This window comes from Pseudophryne corroboree, chromosome 1 (assembly GCF_028390025.1).
Source record: "Pseudophryne corroboree isolate aPseCor3 chromosome 1, aPseCor3.hap2, whole genome shotgun sequence".
Classification (NCBI taxonomy): Eukaryota; Metazoa; Chordata; class Amphibia; order Anura; family Myobatrachidae; genus Pseudophryne; species Pseudophryne corroboree.
In genome coordinates, this window is record NC_086444.1 from 445,617,871 (window position 1) to 445,640,069 (window position 22,199).

The 22,199-nt window shown below is 47.3% G+C and overlaps 1 protein-coding gene across 5 annotated transcripts in view; it reads left to right on the top strand.

Moving 5' to 3' along the window:
• The window catches only part of LOC134891479 (uncharacterized), a 220,921-nt gene that overhangs the window by 86,455 nt on the left and 112,267 nt on the right, over positions 1–22,199 (top strand). The window contains exon 1 of one of the 5 annotated variants that reach the window (XM_063913538.1): positions 3,030–3,120. The exons of the other annotated variants lie outside the window; for them this stretch is intronic. The gene's annotated coding sequence lies outside the window, so the exon portion shown is untranslated. Of the gene's footprint in view, positions 1–3,029; positions 3,121–22,199 lie in introns of those variants that run through there. 5 annotated transcript variants of the gene reach the window in all.

Consider the following 22,199-nt stretch of genomic DNA (forward strand, 5'->3'; position numbering starts at 1 on the left):
ACCACCATCATGCCGAAGTCTTTGTGCAAACAGAACTGGTGCTCTGTTACTGTGATCCTGTGTAACAGGACTGCATGCTTCTCCTCTAGTGCCTCTTGCTGCGAATGAGGCACCACTGGCTCTGCTCTTAATCTTGCAACCTTAAGGGCTGCAGTGACGGGTTTAGCCGCGGATAGTAGGTTGGTACGTGGACTTACCGGCAGTGATTTGTGAAATCCACTTATCCAATTAATCTCTGAATATGATCTCACCTGTGAAAGGTAATCCTTCCACTCCTTTCCTGGACTCAGCGTCCACAACCACTGACTTAACCGTAAGATCTGCAAGCAGAGACATCCGCAGCAGTAGCTCGGGCATTTATAATGCCTATTTTTTTTTTTTTTATTGCCCCGTGTAGGAAGTTAGCCAACTCCTGTATATACAGCATAAGCATAACAATGTCAGCTGGTGAAGCTTCCTTGTTAAAACGCTGCTAAAGTTTACCTGCCCATGTACAAATGGCCTGTGTAATCCAACAGCCTACAGGGATGGGTTTCTGAAACACCCTTGTGGCTATGTAAATATACATTAATATTTTGCAGTTAGCAGGCTCTCATAGAGAGAACCCCTGAAACAGGTAGTACTGTTTTCTTGGACAGTATTGATACAGAGGAATTTACTGTAGGGGAATTTCCCAGACCTTTTTAACCACTGTAGGGATAGGAAGGTCTGAAAGAACATTTAACTCCTTAATGGAGATTTTCCTGTAGAGAAATATCTGTATTTAACACATCTCTTATAGGAAAAATAATTTACTCTACTCCCTAAGGTAGAGTACTGGCTCTACTGTTAAAGAGGTACTAATTGCTCCCCCCAGCAACAGGGAATAACGCGCGTCTCTTCATGTTAAATTAGGAGGGTGAGACATCTGTCTGTATTCTGTCTTTATACATTAGATCAGCAACAGACCTCCTAAGTTCCTGTATAGGAGCAGCAAGGTAGCATACATGTCAGACCTCATAACATTCAAAGACAGCAGGCACACTGTGTCTTGTGTACTTTCCCTTCCCACTGCTGCCGTTGTAGGCAACAATGTTTCATATACAAGGTGGGGGATGGTAGCTGACAGTTATGGTCCATACACACGGAGCAATATAGCTGAGAGATTTTGACTATGTAGTCAAAATTGCTCAGAAAGTTAGTGCATATTGCTCTGTGTGTACACAGCCAGCGATAGCGATGTCCCACCAGCTATCGCTGCTAAAAATAGACTGTGCAGGCAAGTCAATTTTGGCTAGGTCGCTGGAAAAGAGAAAGCATCCTCTTGCTTAAATGAGTTAAGGCACATACACACTGGGTGAAAGCAGGTCACTTTTGGTGTTTTGAGCTGCTTTCAGCTCAAAGCCACCCAGCGTGTATGGCCAAACAACGAGCGGTGAGCGCTGATGCGCGCTCCAGCTTCATCACTGGCGGCCGCCGTTCATCTACTGGTATTACCAGCAGATGAACGGCGGGGTGAGCGGCTTTCCATAACGTCCTGCTATGGAAAGCCGCTCACCCCCCGCTGACATCGCTGGGCAGGGGGGAAAAGCGCTCAGTGTGTATGCACTGAGCGCTTTTCAGCCCAGCGATGTCAGCGATCATCGCTGTTCATACACGCTGGGCAAGAACGCCCAGTGTGTATGCAGCTTAAGCCAAATTCGCCCATACCCAAAATCTCACAGAGAAAATCTCTCCATGTGCATGGACCATAAAGGTGCATACACACTGAGCGATTTCCCCTTCCTGCCCAGCGATGTCAGCGGGGGTGAACGGCTTTCCATAGCAGGACGCTATGGAAAGCCGTCTACCCTACCAGCAGATGAACGGCGACCGGCCGGCGATGAAGCGAGGGCGCGCATCAGCGCTCATTGCTGGGGCATACACACTGGGCGGTTTTGAGCTGAAAGAAGCTCAAAACACCAAAAGTAAGCTGCTTTCAGCTCAAAATCACACAGTGTGTGTGGGCCTTTAGACTACACAGACCCAAAGGAAAACAAGTCTGAGCCAGTTTTACCCAGTTCTGTGTTGAGTATCCACATGGATTTTATGTTATAGAGAGCAGCCAAGCTGTTCATGTAAATCACCTCTGAAGCCTCACTGTTCCGTGAAGGCTTGCTACATTGCTCACATAGAAATTTTGCAAGGTGAAAACCTGGTGTGGCAGACATTACACACAGCCTATTTCACCATACTGACTGGGAATCTATAACACCCACATACACACAGACACAGGTGCAAGCAAGCCTGCCCAGTCTAGTATGTGTGGAGAAAGACCCAGAGAGGAGGGACCAGCACACCAGCCTGAACAGACTCAGTAAGACTGTTAGGCTATCATAAGTGTTTGATATCGTGTCAGGAGCCAGTTTAACGGTCCTACAACTGACTCTCCCATTTACAACTCCCCTGTGTAGGTTGCTGGAGTATCCCTGGAGGAGCTGGCAATCTTGCTGCAGCGCTGAGAATGCAGAGAATCGTGCCATGAAGCCTCTGGTCCCGAATTGAGTCAGCACCGCCCCCTACATTGCAGTGACGTGGTGCCGGAGTTAACATGATTTTTATGCTGGCAAAGTCTCCCAATGTGTGTAAAATGAGGCACCAACACCTATTTTCACAACCGCTGGCTAGTCTACACAGGGGAGGGGGGTGCTATGGGATCACGCCAAGAGGAGTCTGTATGCCCACCCCGCAATCGTGCCGCACATGCAAGCAGGGTCACCTGTTGTCACTCACTACTCTGCCGATCTTCACGCTCTGTACTTGGAGTGTGTGGCATGCTGCGGGTGTGTGCGTGAGAGCGCAATGCCTGCGGTACACTGACCCTCAGTGGCGCACATGGGGGGGTTTCTGAGTACCCAGAAACACCCCCTGACGGACCAAGTTTTTTTTTCTGTGGACCGAGGCAGTTCTTAACACACTGCTACATGCTGATAGAGCTCTCTGTGCTTTGCAAAGCACAACACTCAGCAGTGGCAGTCTGCAGGCACCTGTAAGCTTCAGGAGCTGCGGGCACTCGGCTGTGGCGAGAGCTGCGGGATCTCTAGGCGGTGGCAGCGGCAGCCACTGTCAGCGGCGAGAGCTGCAAGACCTCAGCAAAAGTGGGTGAGGCTGTTGCGGGTAGGAGCTGCGGGACCTCGACAGTGGTGGGAGAGACTGTCACAGGCAGCGGTGGGAACTGTGGGGCAGCGGGGGAGGCAGTCACTGGCAGCAGTGGGTCTGCGGTAGTGGTCGAAGTGGCCAGGGAGGCAGGCAGCTATGAGCGAGGCTTAAATGTACATTATACTTTATGTATGTAAGATATGCTATAATGTACTATAGTATGCTGCTGTTTAATGCATCAAATACTGTCTGAATAGTCCTGGGAGTGTTGGCAGTGACACACACACACACACACACACACACACACACACATATATATATATATATATATATATATATAGTAAATACGTGTGTATATAAATATGTGTCAGTATATAAAAATATATATGTGTGCGTGTGTGTGTGTGTGTGTGTGTGTGTGTGTGTGTGTGTATATATATACATGCAGTACATATATATATATATATATATATATATACACTCCCGAAGATGCGGCACTCTGGTTCACTTTAGCAAGTAAGAAGCGGGTGTGGACTCCCAAATGTAGATCAACGTTTCCTAATTTATTTATATTGTCATCAGGATAAGAGTAAAACAAACAAAAACATACCTTTATAGAAACCCATCACCACGTGAATGCCAGCGTCGGGCGCGGGACCGCTCACCCGCCCCATTGCCGCGCTGAAAAAAGACATCACAGACCTGCGTCTAGAGCGTCCCGGTGAAATCACCATGGCAACAAGAACAAACCTAGAGACACAGGACGCACTATAAATCCAACAATATTATTTCTATTCAAGACACATGTATAACATTAATAGCATTAACAGACCAAGGGAATCTTAATAAAAGACTACCATATCAATATACTAATGTAATGCTGCGTAGGCTATATTTTCATTTAGCCCTTTAGGGGCAATTACATTGAGGCGATGGATCCATTGTGCTTCGCAACGCAGTAATTGTAGGGATCTGTTACCACCTCTAATACTGACAGGAACCGTATCAATCATACGGTATCGAAGGCTGTTAAGTGGATGTTTAAGAAGTGCAAAATGACGGGCTACGGGTTGCACGGGTTGGATCCATCGCCTCAATGTAATTGCCCCTAAAGGGCTAAATGAAAATATCGCCTAAGCAGCATTACGTTAGTATATTGATATGGTAGTCTTTTATTAAGATTCCCTTGGTCTGTTAATGCTATTAATGTTATACATGTGTTTTGAATAGAAATAATATTGTTGGATTTATAGTGCGTCCTGTGTCTCTAGGTTTGTTCTTGTTGCCATGGTGATTTCACCGGGACGCTCTAGACGCAGGTCTGTGACGTCTTTTCTCAGCGCGGCAATGGGGCGGGTGAGCGGTCCCGCGCCCGACGCCGGCATTCACGTGGTGATGGGGTTCTATAAAGGTATGTTTTTGTTTGTTTTACTCTTATCCTGATGACAATATAAATAAATATTGAAACGTTGATCTACATTTGGGAGTCCACACCCGCTTCTTACTTGCTACAGTGAACCAGAGTGCAGCATCTTCGGGAGTGTATTTATATCTACATGAAGGCACCTGTGCAGGTGATATGATTTGTTAAGGGGAGTGCCAGACCGACAGGAGTTTTATATATATATATATATATATATATATATATTGTAAATGCTGATTAACATATGGGACAGAAAAAGCAATACCTTTTACACTGAAATTCGAGCAGGTGTGGCTGCTGGATGTAATCTTTAACCTACGTACTTTTTACACAGCGTACAAAGGTCTATACCATGTACGCACTTTGCGTACACGCGCCGCAACGGACATACAAAGTACACGCAGTGCATACACACACACCAACACACTGAGAGTACAATGCAGCTACACGTGTGTCTGAAATACACTTTAAACCTTAGCAGGAAGGAGACATGACACCAATTGTATTTAAGATGTTGGGATCCGACCCACCAACATATAATTGCTGAAAGGGGGTTACAACAGATATACAATCACAATAAGAGAAAAGAGACTACAATCAATGGTACATACGTTTGGTTTCGCCAGTGCCACATGGTCCGGTGCTCAGATCAATCAAGCAAGATGACCTTCAGAGAGAGAGAGTGACCGGCTAGGCAGCTTTGGCTTTTATACAGTTGGTAAAACACAATACAATGGAAACTGTAACCTCTTCATCCATAGGTCAAAGGGCTGGTCATTTACAGTACAAGAGGGGTCATAGGTTGGTTTGAATTGGTGGGCGATGTCTGTTCCAGGTGTGCTTGCAGTTGGTCTCCACTGGGTTCCCGCCGAATATCAGAGTACAGTAAATACAGTATAATAGTAATATTCTGTTACTGTGCATAATTATGCGCAGGAGCGCGCTATCTTCTGCAAACTGCTACCGGAATGTTGCCCTTAAAATACCCTACAGCTGGATACCAAACACCACCTCATAACCTAATGCTGTACCCTCATATCCTGTAAAGGTGAATCCCTTTGTTATTGTATCATTTAAACAAGTATAAATTGCTGGTGTGGTGCATGTGGGCTATGTGTTCATTGTGCACTATGTGGATTAAATATGTGATATGTCTGTGTGGCTTTTCCATGCGAGTACAAATGCTAACGTAATCACTCATACCACGCGCCAATACGCAGGACCGCGTGAGCGGTCATACACAACTTGCGGATATATTCACGCACGGCCGAACAAGTACGCGCACGGAGGCCATCTGTGTGGAGTTTGTACATGATGTGTGTACTGTAATATTTTCCGACTTCGACAGTCCACCCTTTGACAGTCATCAATAACTGCCACTCTTAACTGATTAACTAAAAATATTACCTATACAATATATAGACAAGCTTGGATGATCGGGAGAGGGTTGTAGGTTGGAAATGTATAGCCTAGTGGGATAGTAAAAGCATGTATGTATGAATCAATATCTGAGGGGCATGTATCATCGTGCCGTATATGTTCTAAGTAAGCTTTGAGGTATTGCGAAGTATACATTAAATCCTTCTCATCCCGTATTAAGGGTATGTAAATGGGTAAACAAACACTACTAAGCTCCTTTCGGGCAAGGGCTTCTGTCCCTCGCCTCTTCGGCTTATAATACCAACAAATGGGGATCACATTTAGTTGATGATACATGGAGGGGGAACATATGTGAATGCTACTATATGTGGATAACACCTGTCGACTATGTGTGCCATTAACTGAGGGTTGCAGAGATGAAGATAAGACACATATATAAAAATACATTCACATAAACATTGGGTAGGGTTGACGTCTTTTCCGGTTGGATGTTTCTGGGTAAAGGGGAGACAGAGAAAAATGGTGAAAGAAAACAGGCCATGAAATTCATTTGCAATCCTTATCATAACACTGTTTCTATAGATGGGCTATAAATCAAATCAGCTGCTGTAACAGCGCTCTCGCTCCTTAGACTCATCAAATTTGTGCCATGCTTGCGCCGCGTTAGAATTCGAACACACCTGAATATCAGACCAATAATTATGATGACTCCCAGGATACAAAGGAGAAACTTTTCCACACTCATAATAACTTTCTGTGCCCACTCTCCTAACCCTGCCTGTGCTGGATCAATTCTTTCTTGTAGGCTTGTAACTCCCTTCCCATATACCTGAAGGTGTCATCATACATCTCGGTGATATTGTCTATCAAGTTCGCTAGCGCATGGATGTACCTATAATTTATAGTTCCTCTGGCAGTACGGGTGATATCTAATGCGAGAAGAACTTGAATCCCGGTGGATTCGTGAATCAAATCAGCGGCTGCGTGCTCTGCCCTATCTATGAGAGGTGTCTCTTGATGATGTGTTCATAAAGGGTATGAGTATAAGGAGTCTGAGCGCTGCGGAGAACGTCTTTCATTTTGTCGTGGGTTATGGTCATGACCTCTGGTAGTACTCTCCTAATATAATCCCTCAGAGCTCGGAGTAAGCCACTTGTACGCTTTCCTCCCACATATGAAATAGACATCATCTGGGAGAACATAGGGGACAAAATGTAACAACACCATATAAAGAAACCAATCCCTAGTTCTCTCATTTGTTCAGTACAAGTATCGGGCTGGATGACATGGGCACAATACCCCTGCGATACCTTTCCAACCCACATGGCTTTGCTCCCACGTGTATACCGGTACAAAAAATACTTCCCATTGTTGGCTATCTTGCGTATAAGTTCTGAGTCGATAGGTATCCTATCAGCTCTGTGCAAAAAGGTCATTGTCTGGTTATTCCACGACACTTCCCAATTTCCTGGTTTTCGGAAATTGGAAATATTAAAACATATTAGTGATCTATCTACATGGTACTGGTGGAGCTTCAAGCTAGGGGGCCTAGATATATTGAATTTCTTGTCCACCGGTCTCCCACCCCGTAATTCGAGTACCTCATCTAACGTTAAAGGATATGGCACTAATCCCGACTTACTCTGTCCTTGAGGTACTTGTGAGCACACTCAACATTCTGTCTGGTTTAAGACCTTACCCACTAATGAGTGGTAATCACTCAACGGATGTCGGTCCATGTCGATATTAATGTTGGACTGAGATCTCTGGATGCACCCATCTTCGACTATGTTCTCGCAATATCTACAAATAAAATATTCATCAGACAATAACCCCTCACATTGTCTCCGAGCTCCGTAACTACCAGAGCGCTTACTGATACTAGCCTTTACTAGAGCGATGTGCTGCTCCTGAGATCCTGCAAATTCGGACTCGCCATCAGAACCCATTCCAAATCCTTGCTTGACTTCTCTGGGACCCTCACAAAAACAGATTGTCCTGATCAAAAACAAAATTATCAGCAGAACCCAAAACGCAGTCTCTTGTGATAGATCCATTTCGTTAGGGTAAAGAAGGAGAATAAGGAGGAGAAAAGAAAGGAAAATGCAGTGGGGGGTGAAAAAAGAAAATGGTGCGACAACCGTCCTTGATCTTGTTGCTCAGGTGCCTTTCAACAATTCTGCCTCTCAGCTTTCCCGGAATAGACTCTCTAGTGATACAAGGTTCTCTTCACCTTGCTCTTTGTCACGAGTTTTCTCCGGGTCAGCGACCATCTTGTAGTGGAATGAGTGGACCCAAGTCTCTCTTTCGGCAACCTTTAGTGCTGTTGTGCTGGTTAACAAGACTTGGTATGGTCCTTCCCACTTGTCTTATGAGGCAACCTGAGCGTAAAATCCACAATATGTTCTACTAACCCTGTGGCCTCTACTAACCCTGTGTCATCTAGGGGATCCCGAATTCCCAGGATTCAGCTCCACTCACTCCGCTTTCACTCACTCAAATACACCTTGTTTTTCTTTTCTGTACAGAAAATTTCCACTCCCTTAGGTTGGTTACTTTACCCCAGAGGCACTTACAGTTTTAAACTACATTTCTCTGACGTCCTAGTGGATGCTGGGAACTCCGTAAGGACCATGGGGAATAGACGGGCTCCGCAGGAGACTGGGCACTCCATAAGAAAGATTTGGTACTATCTGGTGTGCACTGGCTCCTCCCTCTATGCCCCTCCTCCAGACCCCAGTTAGATTTCTGTGCCCGGCCGAGCTGGATGCACACTAGGGGCTCTCCTGAGCTTCTAGAAAGAAAGTTTAAATTAGGTTTTTTATTTTACAGTGAGACCTGCTGGCAACAGGCTCACTGCAACGAGGGACTAAGGGGAGAAGAAGCGAACCTACCTGCTTGCAGCTAGCTTGGGCTTCTTAGGCTACTGGACACCATTAGCTCCAGAGGGATCGACCACAGGACCCATCCTTGGTGTTCGTTCCCGGAGCCGTGCCGCCGTCCCCCTTACAGAGCCAGAAGCATGAAGATGGTCCGGAAAATCGGCGGCAGAAGACTTCAGTCTTCACCAAGGTAGCGCACAGCACTGCAGCTGTGCGCCATTGCTCCTCATACACACTTCACACTCCGGTCACTGAGGGTGCAGGGCGCTGGGGGGGGGCGCCCTGAGCAGCAATAAAAACACCTTGGCTGGCAAAATAACCACAATGTATAGCCCCAGAGGCTATATATGTGGTAATTACCCCTGCCAGAATACAGAAAAAAGCGGGAGAAAAGTCAGCCGAAAAAGGGGCGGAGCCATCTCCCTCAGCACACTGGCGCCATTTTTCCCTCACAGTTCCGCTGGAAGGAAGCTCCCTGACTCTCCCCTGCAGTCTACACTACAGAAAGGGTAAAAAAGAGAGGGGGGCACTAAATTTAGGTGCAGTTTAATACTATAAGCAGCTATAAAGGGTCATAATTCAGTTAGTCCCTGCATTATTATAGCGCTCTGGTGTGTGCTGGCATACTCTCTCTCTCTGTCTCCCCAAAGGGCTTTTGTGGGGTCCTGTCTCCTTTAAGAGCATTCCCTGTGTGTGTGCGGTGTGTCGGTACGGCTGTGTCGACATGTTTGATGAGGAGGCTTATGTGGAGATGGAGCAGATGCCTATAAATGTGATGTCACCCCCTGCGGGGCAGACACCTGAGTGGATGGACTTATGGAGGGAATTACGTGCAAGTGTCGACTCCTTACATAAAAAATTTGACGACATGCCAAATGCGGGACAGCCGGCTTCTCAGCTCGTGCCTGCCCAGACAATTCAAAGGCCGTCAGGGGCCCTGAAACGCCCACTACCTCAGATGGCAGACACAGATGTCGACACGGATACTGATACCAGTGTCGACGACGATGAGTCAAATTTAATGTCCACTAGGGCCATTCGTTGCATGATTGAGGCAATGAAAGAGGTATTACACCTTTCTGATATAAACCCAGGTACCTCAAAAAAGGGTATTATGTTTGGGGAGAAAAAACTACCAATAGTTTTTCCCCCATCTGAGGAATTGAATGATGTGTGTGAAGAAGCGTGGGCTTTCCCCGATAAAAAATTGGTAATTTCAAAAAAATTACTAATGGCGTTCCCTTTCTCGCCAGAGGATAGGTCACGTTGGGAAACTCCCCCTAGGGTGGATAAAGCGCTCACACGTTTGTCTAAAAAGGTGGCACTACCGTCTCCGGATACGGCCGCCCTAAAGGAACCTGCTGATAGAAAGCAGGAGGCTATCCTGAAGTCTATATATACACACACTGGTGTTATACTGAGACCAGCTATTGCTTCAGCCTGGATGTGCAGTGCTGCTGCTGCTTGGTCAGATTCCCTGTCGGAAAATATTGACACCCTAGACAGGGACACTATATTGCTAACCGTAGAGCATATAAAAGACTCAGTCTTATACATGAGAGATGCACAGAGGGAGATCTGCCGGCTGGCATCTAGAATAAGTGCATTGTCCATTTCTGCTAGGAGAGGCTTACAGTAGCGGATCTTGCCACGGGCAAGCAGGACTTTTGCCCGGGGCGCCGCCTTCCGGAGGGCGCTGGCGCCATCCGGAGGGCGCCGCACCGTGGCAAGATCCGCCACTGCTGCCCGCTGTGTCCCCCGTCCGCCTCCGCTGCCCGCTGCCCGGTCCGCTGTGTCCCCGCCTCCTGTGAAGGGAACTAGACGCTACGCGTCTAGTTTCCTTTCGTGGAGAGGACCTTTGCTGAGCGGTGCGCGATGACATCATCGCGCACCGCACAGCAAAGGTCCTCTCCACGAAGGGAACTAGACGCTACGCGTCTAGTTTCCCTTCGTGGAGAGGACCTTTTGCTGTGCGGTGCGCAATGACGTCATCGCGCACCGCTCAGCATTCAAGCGGCGCTAGTAATGTACAGGGGGCGTAACTGACCACGCCCCCTGTATTAGGCCACGCCCCGTTTCCTGCCCGGGGCGCAGAGCGGCCTTGAACCGGCCCTGGAGGCTTATGGACTCGGCAGTGGACAGGAGATGCAGATTCTAAAAGGCACATGGAAGTTTTGCCTTATAAGGGTGAGGAGTTATTCGGGGATGGTCTCTCAGACCTTGTTTCCACAGCAACAGCTGGGAAGTCAGCATTTTTGCCCCATGTCCCCTCACAGCCTAAGAAAGCGCCGTATTACCAGGTACAGTCCTTTCGACCCCAGAAAAACAGGCGGGGAAAAGGCGGGTCCTTTCTGTCTAGAGGCAGAGGAAGGGGGGAAAAGCTGCAACACACAGCAGGTTCCCAGGACAAAAAGTCCTCCCCCGCTTCTTCCAAATCCGCCGCATGATGGTGGGGCTCCACAGGCGGAGCCAGGTACGGTGGGGGGCCGCCTCAAAAATTTCAGCGATTAGTGGGTTCGCTCACGGGTGGATCCCTGGATCCTTCAAGTAGTATCTCAGGGGTACAAGCTGGAATTCGAGGCGCCTCCCCCCCGCCGTTTCCTCAAATTGGCCTTACCGACAACTCCCTCGGGCAGGGAGGCTGTGCTAGAGGCCATTCACAAGCTGTATTCCCAGCAGGTGATAGTCAAGGTACCCCTACTTCAACAAGGACGGGGCTACTATTCCACACTGTTTGTGGTACCGAAACCGGACGGTTCGGTGAGACCCATTTTAAATTTGAAATCCTTGAACACATACATAACAAAATTCAAGTTCAAGATGGAATCGCTCAGGGCGGTTATTGCAAGCCTGGACGAGGGGGATTGCATGGTATCCCTGGACATCAAGGATGCTTACCTGCATGTCCCCATTTACCTTCCTCACCAGGAGTACCTCAGATTTGTGGTACAGGATTGCCATTACCAATTCCAGACACTACCGTTTGGACTGTCCACGGCACCGAGGGTGTTTACCAAGGTAATGGCAGAAATGATGATACTCCTTCGGAAAAAGGGAGTTTTAATTATCCCGTACTTGGACGATCTCCTTATAAAGGCGAGGTCCAGGGAGCAGTTACTGGTCGGAGTAGCACTATCTCGGGAAGTGCTACAACAGCATGGCTGGATTCTAAACATTCCAAAGTCACAACTGGTTCCTTCCACACGCTTACTGTTCCTGGGGATGATTTTGGACACAGAACAGAAAAAAGTGTTTCTCCCGCAGGAGAAAGCCAAGGAGCTGTCATCTCTAGTCAGAGACCTCCTAAAACCAAAACGGGTATCGGTGCATCACTGCACACGAGTCCTGGGAAAAATGGTGGCTTCATACGAAGCAATTCCATTCGGCAGGTTCCATGCAAGGACCTTCCAGTGGGACCTCTTGGACAAGTGGTCGGGATCACATCTTCAGATGCATCAACTGATAACCCTGTCTCCAAGGACCAGGGTGTCTCTACTGTGGTGGCTGCAGAGTGCTCATCTTCTAGAGGGCCGCAGATTCGGCATACAGGACTGGGTCCTGGTGACCACGGATGCCAGCCTTCGAGGCTGGGGAGCAGTCACACAGGGAAGAAACTTCCAAGGACTATGGTCAAGTCAGGAGACTTCCCTGCACATAAATATTCTGGAACTAAGGGCCATTTACAATGCCCTAAGTCAGGCAAAACCCCTGCTTCAAAACTAGCCGGTACTGATCCAGTCAGACAACATCACGGCAGTCGCCCATGTAAACCGACAGGGCGGCACAAGAAGCAGGATGGCGATGGCAGAAGCCACAAGGATTCTCCGATTGGCGGAAAATCACGTAATAGCACTGTCAGCAGTGTTCATTCCGGGAGTGGACAACTGGGAAGCAGACTTCCTCAGCAGACACGACCTACACCCGGGAGAGTGGGGACTTCATCCAGAAGTCTTCCTACTGTTGGTAAACCGTTGGGAAAGGCCACAGGTGGACATGATGGCGTCCCGCCTCAACAAAAAGCTAAAGAGATATTGCGCCAGGTCAAGGGACCCTCAGGCGATAGCTGTGGACGCTCTAGTGACACCGTGGGTGTACCAGTCGGCTTATGTGTTCCCTCCTCTGCCTCTCATACCAAAGGTACTGAGAATAATAAGAAGGCGAGGAGTAAGAACGATACTCGTGGTTCCGGATTGGCCAAGAAGAGCTTGGTACCCAGAACTTCAAGAAATGATATCAGAGGACCCATGGCCTCTACCACTCAGACAGGATCTGCTACAGCAGGGGCCCTGTCTGTTCCAAGACTTACCGCGACTGCGTTTGACGGCATGGCGGTTGAATTCCGGATCCTAAGGGAAAAGGGCATTCCGGAGGAAGTCATTCCTACGCTGATAAAAGCCAGGAAAGAAGTAACCGCAAACCATTATCACCGTATTTGGCGAAAATATGTTGCGTGGTGTGAGGCCAGGAAGGCCCCGACAGAGGAATTTCAGCTGGGTCGTTTTCTGCACTTCCTACAGTCGGGAGTGACTATGGGCCTAAAATTGGGTTCCATTAAGGTCCAGATTTCGGCTCTGTCGATTTTCTTCCAGAAAGAACTGGCTTCACTGCCTGAAGTTCAGACTTTTGTAAAGGGAGTGCTTCATATTCAGCCCCCTTTTGTGCCTCCTGTGGCACCTTGGGATCTCAATGTGGTGTTGAGTTTCCTAAAATCACATTGGTTTGAACCACTTAAAACTGTGGATCTGAAATATCTCACGTGGAAAGTGGTCATGTTATTGGCCTTGGCGTCGGCCAGGCGTGTGTCAGAATTGGCGGCTTTGTCATGTAAAAGCCCTTATCTGATTTTCCATATGGATAGGGCAGAATTGAGGACTCGTCCCCAGTTTCTCCCTAAGGTGGTATCAGCTTTTCACTTGAACCAACCTATTGTGGTGCCTGCGGCTACTAGGGACTTGGAGGATTCCAAGTTACTGGACGTAGTCAGGGCCTTGAAAATTTATGTTTCCAGGACGGCTGGAGTCAGGAAAACTGACTCGCTTTTTGTCCTGTATGCACCCAACAAGATAGGTGCTCCTGCTTCTAAGCAGACTATTGCTCGCTGGATTTGTAGCACAATTCAGCTGGCGCATTCTGCGGCTGGATTGCCGCATCCTAAATCAGTGAAAGCCCATTCCACGAGGAAGGTGGGCTCATCTTGGGCGGCTGCCCGAGGGGTCTCGGCTTTACAACTTTGCCGAGCTGCAACTTGGTCAGGGGCAAACACGTTTGCTAAATTCTACAAATTTGATACCCTGGCTGAGGAGGATCTTGAGTTCTCTCATTCGGTGCTGCAGAGTCATCCGCACTCTCCCGCCCGTTTGGGAGCTTTGGTATAATCCCCATGGTCCTTACGGAGTTCCCAGCATCCACTAGGACGTCAGAGAAAATAAGATTTTACTCACCGGTAAATCTATTTCTCGTAGTCCGTAGTGGATGCTGGGCGCCCATCCCAAGTGCGGATTGTCTGCAATACTTGTATATAGTTATTGCCTAACTAAAGGGTTATTCTTGAGCCATCTGTTGAGAGGCTCTGTTATATTTCATACTGTTAACTGGGTATAGTATCACGAGTTATACGGTGTGATTGGTGTGGCTGGTATGAGTCTTACCTGGGATTCAAAATCCTTCCTTATTGTGTCAGCTCTTCCGGGCACAGTATCCTAGCTGGGGTCTGGAGAAGGGGCATAGAGGGAGGAGCCAGTGCACACCAGATAGTACCAAATCTTTCTTATGGAGTGCCCAGTCTCCTGCGGAGCCCGTCTATTCCCCATGGTCCTTATGGAGTTCCCAGCATCCACTACGGACTACGAGAAATAGATTTACCGGTGAGTAAAATCTTATTATTTAAGGTAACCTGCTTTGGAAATCGGATAGTTATATGCTATTGTATTAAATGTATACTATCCCACCTTTAATTGAACAACTATCGTGTGATTTGTACTTAGCGTCCGTAATCCTACGCAACCTTGCGTAAACACGCGACCGTGCGTGCCTTTTATGCCACGTGTGCGACTCTGCACTTTGTCTGTACCACGTGTACAATGAACGTCCGCAATTCAACAAACCACACAATCTCTATAAATGTGATCAATAAAACTACTATCGCCCACTAAACACAACCCACACTTGTTCTGTGTAAACCGTAACGACTAGGCCAGAACTGCGTTTTGTGTTTTACAATTACGCCCTTAATATACTATATAAAATGTATCTATATAGCAAACAAATGTATCCGATTTTACACAGATCTAAAATGACCTAATAATCTATACTTGTGGCAACAATATGTGAGAGAGTATGCAAAGTATCAGTACGCCCTGTGTACGCTTTTTTCGCGCCAAAAATTACACTGATATAATAAACGGCTTTTTTCCTGTGTCCGGGTTTCACACCAGAACCTCTTAAGACTGCAGTTACAGACGTGATCTAACAACACAGAATAATAGGGTTTAAGAACACCCAAGCAACCAGAAAAAGGTTTATATTAAGATGCGTCTCCACCCTTTGTTGATAGATCAAAGTCTGTTTTATGGGCTGCAGATATGTAAGTATGTAGTGAACCGGAGGAGCCCCCAATTGTAAATGCTGATTAACATACAGGACAGAAAAAGCAATACCTTTTACACTGAAATTCAAGCAGCTGTGGCTGATGGATGTAATCTTTAACCTACATACTTTTTACACAGTTAGCATACAAAGGTCTGTACCGTGTATGCACTTTGCGTACACACACCGCGACGGATGTACAAAGTACACGCAGTGCATACACACACACACCGACACACTGAGAGCACAATGCAGCTACACGTGTGTCTGAAATACACTTTAAACCTTAGCAGGAAGGAGACATGACACCAATTGTATTTAAGATGTTGGCTTTTATACAGTTGGTAAAAACACAATACAATGGAAACTGTAACCTCTTACCCATAGGTCAAAGGGCTGGTCATTTACAGTACAGGAGGGGTCATAGGTTGGTTTTAACAGGTGGGCGATGTCTGTTCCAGGTGTGCTTGCAGTTGGTCTCCACTGGGTTCCAATCGAATATCAGAGTATAGTAAATACAGTATAATAGTAATATTCTGTTCCTGCGCATACTTATGGGCAGGAGCGTGCTATCTTCTGCAAACTGCTACCGGAATGTTGCCCTTAAAATACCCTACAGCTGGATACCAAACACCACCTTATAACCTAATGCTGTCCCCTCATATCCTGTAAAGGTGAATCCCTTTGTTGTTGTACCATTTAAACAAGTATAAATTGCTGGTGTGGTGCATGTGGGCTATGTGTACATTGTGCACTATGTGGATTAAATATGTGATATGTCTTTGTGGCTTTTCCATGCGAGTACAAATGCTATCGTAATTACTCATACCACGCGCTAATACACAGGGCCGCGTGAACGGTCATACGCAACTTGCGGATATGTGCACGCACAGCAGAACAAGTACACGCACGGAGGCCATCTGTGTGGAGTTTGTACGTGATGTGTGTAGTGTAATATTTTCTGACTTCGACAATATATACACACCACATACTGTATCTGGAAACCCCCATTTCAAAATCCTGCGTTTGCCCCTGGTCCTGTCAGCGGGATCTGACTCATCACCTTCAGGAAGCCAGTGTCGGCCCCCGTCCCCCCCAAGTGTCCCTCGGTGCAAGTAGGCTGTTGCCCAACTATTGCCCAAATATTTCCACTATTTGCAAAATCAATATACCAATTATTCTGAAGAACATTACGTATTAGGCTGAATATGCATAAGAGCGACGGGACAACATATTGTGCCTCCCATACACACTGCATGACGGCACTATCTAATTTGCTATGCTGCATTTATTAGCTAGGCATCATTAACGATATCTTAATGCAGCACAGCCAATTAGAAGATACCATTAATGAACTGGAGGAGCGCACAATTGCGGGTGAACACTAGATGATGCAACCAATTTTACATTCCGATACAGAAAATCGCCCCAACATCATCCTAGTGTGTACCTGGCCTTAAACTCATATTGTAGTGTCCATTTGTAATGGACACATATCGTTATCTACTATATAAAAGCGAAAAAATCTGTCATATTGTCTTTCTATACAAATCCACAGTTTACAAGCAAAGATCGTAAAATTTTACATACAAGCATATTAAAACACTGCGGAGGCAACTAAAGCAATCCGAAACCCCTTGCACCCCTGGGGGGGGGGAGGGGGGAGAGACAGCAGCACAGAGTATATCAGGAGAGGGCATAACTCCGGAATTGCTGGAGCAATGTACTCAAAAATTGGTACACACATGCCTTACAATCTGGAAACAAACACTGTGAGGGGAGGCACCCCTAGGGGTGAGGCAGCAGCACTGAGTATTTCAGCAGACAGCATAACTCTGGAATGCCTGCAGCAATTTACAACAAACTTGGTACACATATGACTTTCACTCTGGAAACAAACACTCTGAGGGGGGTTAGACACCCCTAGCACCTATAGGGGTGGGAAAGCAGCACTGCGTATGTTAGCAGACAGCATAACTATGGAAGGAAGGCCTGGAGCAATTTACACCAAACTTGGTACACATCTGACTTACAATCTGGGAACAAACTCTGTGGGGGTTACACCCCCTAGCACCCCTAGGGGTGGAGCAGCAGCACAGAGTATGTCAGCAGGCAGCATAACTCCCGAATGCCTGGACAAATATACAACAAACTTGGTACACATATGACTTACACTCTGGGAACAAACACTGTGGGGGTGACACACCACTAGCACCTCTAGGGGTGGGCCAGCAGCACAGACTATATCAGGACATGCATGATATGTCAGTGATGACAGGGCTGCATGTGACAGGGCCAGTGACATGATGTGAGGAGGGGAATGGAGGAATCACAAACCCACACATTGAGAGTTATATAGTGGAAGTAACACGGTCCCCCAGCAGCACAGAGTATATCAGGAGATACATAATGTGCTACGCTATATAAGAAACTGTAAATAAATCGATAATTTCACAGGGGCACTGACATGATTGAGGAGGGGAATTGAGGCAGCAGGAAGCCACAGACTGAGAGTTGTATAGTGGGAAGAACAGGGTCCCTTGGGGGTACAAAAAGGTGTCTGGCCACTACACAAAGTGCGTCAGGAAACCAAGATATGCCTATATACTAGATCTCCAACCAACGCAAATTAACAAATAACTATCATTCTAATTTACCATCCTCATCCAGTAGCGAAGCACGAGTATTCAGCTATCTACAATGTTATTTATACTGTGTTTAATATTTACATTTATTTTTGTAAGCAGACATTCTTACAATCCCGGGCAACGCCGGGTACTCCAGCTAGTTTATAATATTTTCACTTTCATCTCATTTTATGTTAGGCGCGGCGGGGCTCGCCCGCACTCTGACAGAGCAGCGGTCACGGCCGCCGCGCCTCTCTCCCTGTCCGTCTCTGCACGGCGCCTAGCAACGCCGGGACGCTGGGCGCGCGATAGCCGCCGGCTCCCTGGCAACGCTAGGACGCCGTGCGTTCAGGGCCGCCGGGTCCATAGCAACGGGGACGCCACAGGCGGACCGCGTTCCCACGTTCCCCGTTGCATTAAGGAAGTATTCACACCTGTTTTCCCCTGCTCGTGCAGCAAGGCAGCTGCACGACATTTATTAATTAGGCTCTGTACTCCCATTGGAGGGTTCCCTGTTATATGCCTCCTCAGTGCCTCACACAAACGCCGGTGATAGCTTCCTGTTTGCTGTTTCTGTCTGGTGAACGTCTGTTCCTGGTCTGCTGTATCCGGTCCGTCCTGCTCCCTGTGTCCTTGTATCCAGGAGTTCTCAAGCCGGTCCCGGGAATCCTTCTAGTCCTTGTGAACCTGTAACTGTCGTTTGGGGTTCTCGCCCGGTTTCGTGAGTAGCGGCTTTGCCGCGTGTTGTGGCCTAGCCCGCTTTAGATTTGCGTTATTTTGTATTGGTGCATTTGCGGAGGTTTCCGCTTCCACTGTCCTCCCCGGAACTCGGCGGTGCCGTGTGGGGGAGTGGACAGTGGTATCTTTTTGGTTGTTCTTTTCCTTTGGCGGCAAGCCGCGCATATATTTAGTTTTAGGCTAGTCAGTAGCCCCTGGCTTTGGTTGTTTCAGTTAGAGGTCCCCTTGTTATTACCCTGTCTCAGTTCACGCTTTGTCTCTCTTTAAGACCTGAGGGGGCATCGGAGTTGGGCAGACCTAATCCGCCCTTCAAACGCGGCTGCCATGGGCCCAAGAAACCATAGTCATGCAGGCGTGAATTGACAACACGGGTAAAACAACGGAGGTAGGGTGCCAGGGGCTATTCCCGTTCAATTTCACCAAATCCAGCATTACGTCCTGGTGCTCTGGACTCACTTCATAACATCTTCCGTGTTCTGAGCGCCAGGGATCGTAACATTATCACCGGCCCAAAACCAAAAAAAAAAAAGGGGTATAATTTTTTCCTTTGTATTGGTGGGCCTAAAAATTCGCCCTCATGAATCCGGCAGGTTTAGGTCCAAATCCCAGTCAGCTTTTGGCCAACCAGCTTCAGGAATTAACTCAGATGGTTCAGGACCTTACTCTTCGGGTGAGATCGCAGGAAGATCTTTTGCGAGCCTCCCCGAGTATGGTTCCTGGACCAAAGATGCATTTACCTGACCATTTTTCGGGTAACCGAAAGGATTTTTTTTAATTTTAAGGAAGCTTGTAAGCTTTATTTTTGTTTAAAGCCCCGTTCTTCCGGTACGGAGTCTCAACGGGTCGGGATTGTGATATCCTTACTCCAAGGTGATCCGCAGACCTGGGCTTTTGGGCTAAGATCAGATGATGCTGCCTTGCTATCAGTAGACGCTTTTTTTAAGTCTTTAGGCCTTTTGTATGATGACCCTGATAGAGAAGCATCAGCTGAGAGCCACCTGCGTGCACTAAAGCAAGGGAAAGATCCAGCAGAGGCATATTGTACCGCGATTCGCCGTTGGTCGAACGACTGTGGCTGGAATGGTTCGGCCCTGCGCAGTCAGTTTCGCCACGGTTTGTCTGAAGTTATTAAAGACAGTCTCCTTCAGTACCCCGCTCCTGAGACTCTAGACAAACTCATGGAGCTCGCTATTAAAATTGATTGTCGTCTCCGAGAGCGGAGGGCTGAAAGAGGAACAACTTTTATGCCTAGTCCATGTGTATATACTTTTCCTGAGGACGTCGAGGAGCCCATGGAGATGAGTTTCTCCCGGCTGTCCCCAGAGGAAAGAACCAGAAGGTTAAAATCTGGTCTTTGTTTGTATTGTGGTGGCAAGGGACATATCGCACGTAATTGCCCGAATAAGTCGGGAAACGCTCTGACCAAGTGAATTGTGAGGGGGTTCACTTGGGTCTGCAGTTAATCTCCTCTAATGATTCTTTATTAGTTCCTGTTAAGATTTCCTTTGGTAGCCTCAGTTCGTCGGTGTCGGCCTTCGTCGACAGTGGAGCTGCAGGAAATTTCATGGATTTAGGTTGGGCTAAGACTTTAGGCGTTCCACAGGTACCTTTGGATAAACGTATCACCATGCACGGCTTGGATGGTGGTCCGCTTTCCAATGGGGTTATTACTCACCGCACACCTCCAGTACTACTGACAGTGGGGGCCCTACATTCAGAAAAAATAGAATTTTACCTTCCTCATTGTCCGGCAGTTCCAGTAGTTTTGGGTCAACCCTGGCTTGCCTTTCATAATCCCACCATAGATTGGCGGTCTGGGGAGATTTCCCAATGGGGTCCCTTTTGTGTTAAGGAGTGTATTTCCCATCCAGTCCGGGTTGCGGCTGTTACCCCAGAATTTATTCCTTTGGAATATCAGGATTTTGCCAATGTTTTTTCCAAGGGTAATGCGGACGTTCTGCCTCCCCATCGGTCCTATGATTGTGCTATTGATTTAATTCCAGGTGCCACTTTACCTAAGGGGAGCTTATATGCCCTGTCCGGGCCGGAAACCATGGCTATGGATAATTACATTCAGGAGAGCCTGAAAAAAGGCTTCATTAGGCCCTCGAAATCTCCATTGAGTGCGGGGTTCTTTTTTGTTGAGAAAAAAGATGGGTCGCTCAGACCATGTATTGACTTTCGGGCTCTGAATAAAATTTCTGTTAAAAACACCTACCCCTTGCCATTGATTTCAGTACTCTTTGATCAGTTACGCTCTGCCGTTATCTTCTCTAAGATCGATCTTAGAGGAGCTTACAATCTCATCCGAATAAGATCTGGGGATGAGTGGAAGACGGCTTTCAGCACACAGTCGGGTCATTATGAATACCTGTGATGCCGTTTGGGCTGTCAAATGCGCCTGCGGTATTTCAAGACCTCATTAATGATGTGCTTCGTGACTTTCTTGGGAAGTTCGTAGTCGTTTATTTAGACGACATTTTGATTTACTCTGAGTCTTTGGAACAACATGTTTCCCATGTGCGTCTGGTCCTTCAAAAACTATGGGAGAATCATTTATATGCTAAACTTGAGAAATGTGATTTCCACATCACAGAAGTGTCCTTCTTGGGGTATATTATTTCTCCCGAGGGGTTTTTCATGGAACCGAAAAAACTCCAGGCCATCCTTAATTGGGCGCAACCCACGAATTTAAAAGCAATTCAGCGCTTTTTAGGGTTTGCAAATTATTATAGGCGTTTCATTCATACCTTTTCTGATTTGGTCGCTCCTATAGTAGCATTGACTAAAAAAGGAGCGGACCCTTCCAATTGGTCGCCTGAAGCTGAGTCTGCCTTTCTGGCCTTGAAGCAGGCCTTTGTCTCGGCTCCTGTTCTCAGGCACCCTTACCCGGAGCTCCCCTTTATAGTCTAGGTAGATGCTTCAGAGGTTGGAGTGGGGGCTATCCTTTCTCAGGATTATCCGGAGTCTCAGGAATTACACCCTTGTGCCTTCATGTCAAGGAAATTCTCCTCCGCAGAATCCAACTATGATGTTGGTAATCAAGAATTGCTGGCAGTTAAATGGGCTTTTCGAGGAGTGGAGGCATTAGCTGGAGGGAGCTAGGCATACCATTACAGTGTTTACTGACCATAAGAACCTGCAGTATATTGAGTCAGCTAAACGGCTTAATGCTCGGCAAGCACGTTGGGCATTGTTTTTTTACTCGTTTCAGGTTTATTATCACCTTCAGGCCCGGTTCCAAGAATACGAAAGCTGATGCCCTGGCATATTGTTTTCTTCCGGTTCACAATAACCATCCTGCTACTACCCCCATAGTTCCATCATCTATCATCCAGGCAGGCCTCACACAGGATTTATTTACACAGCTTGTCCAGCTTCAACAGCAGGCTCCCAAAGTTACTCCTGCTGATCATCTCTTCGTCCCTGAATTTCTGAGAGGCTCTG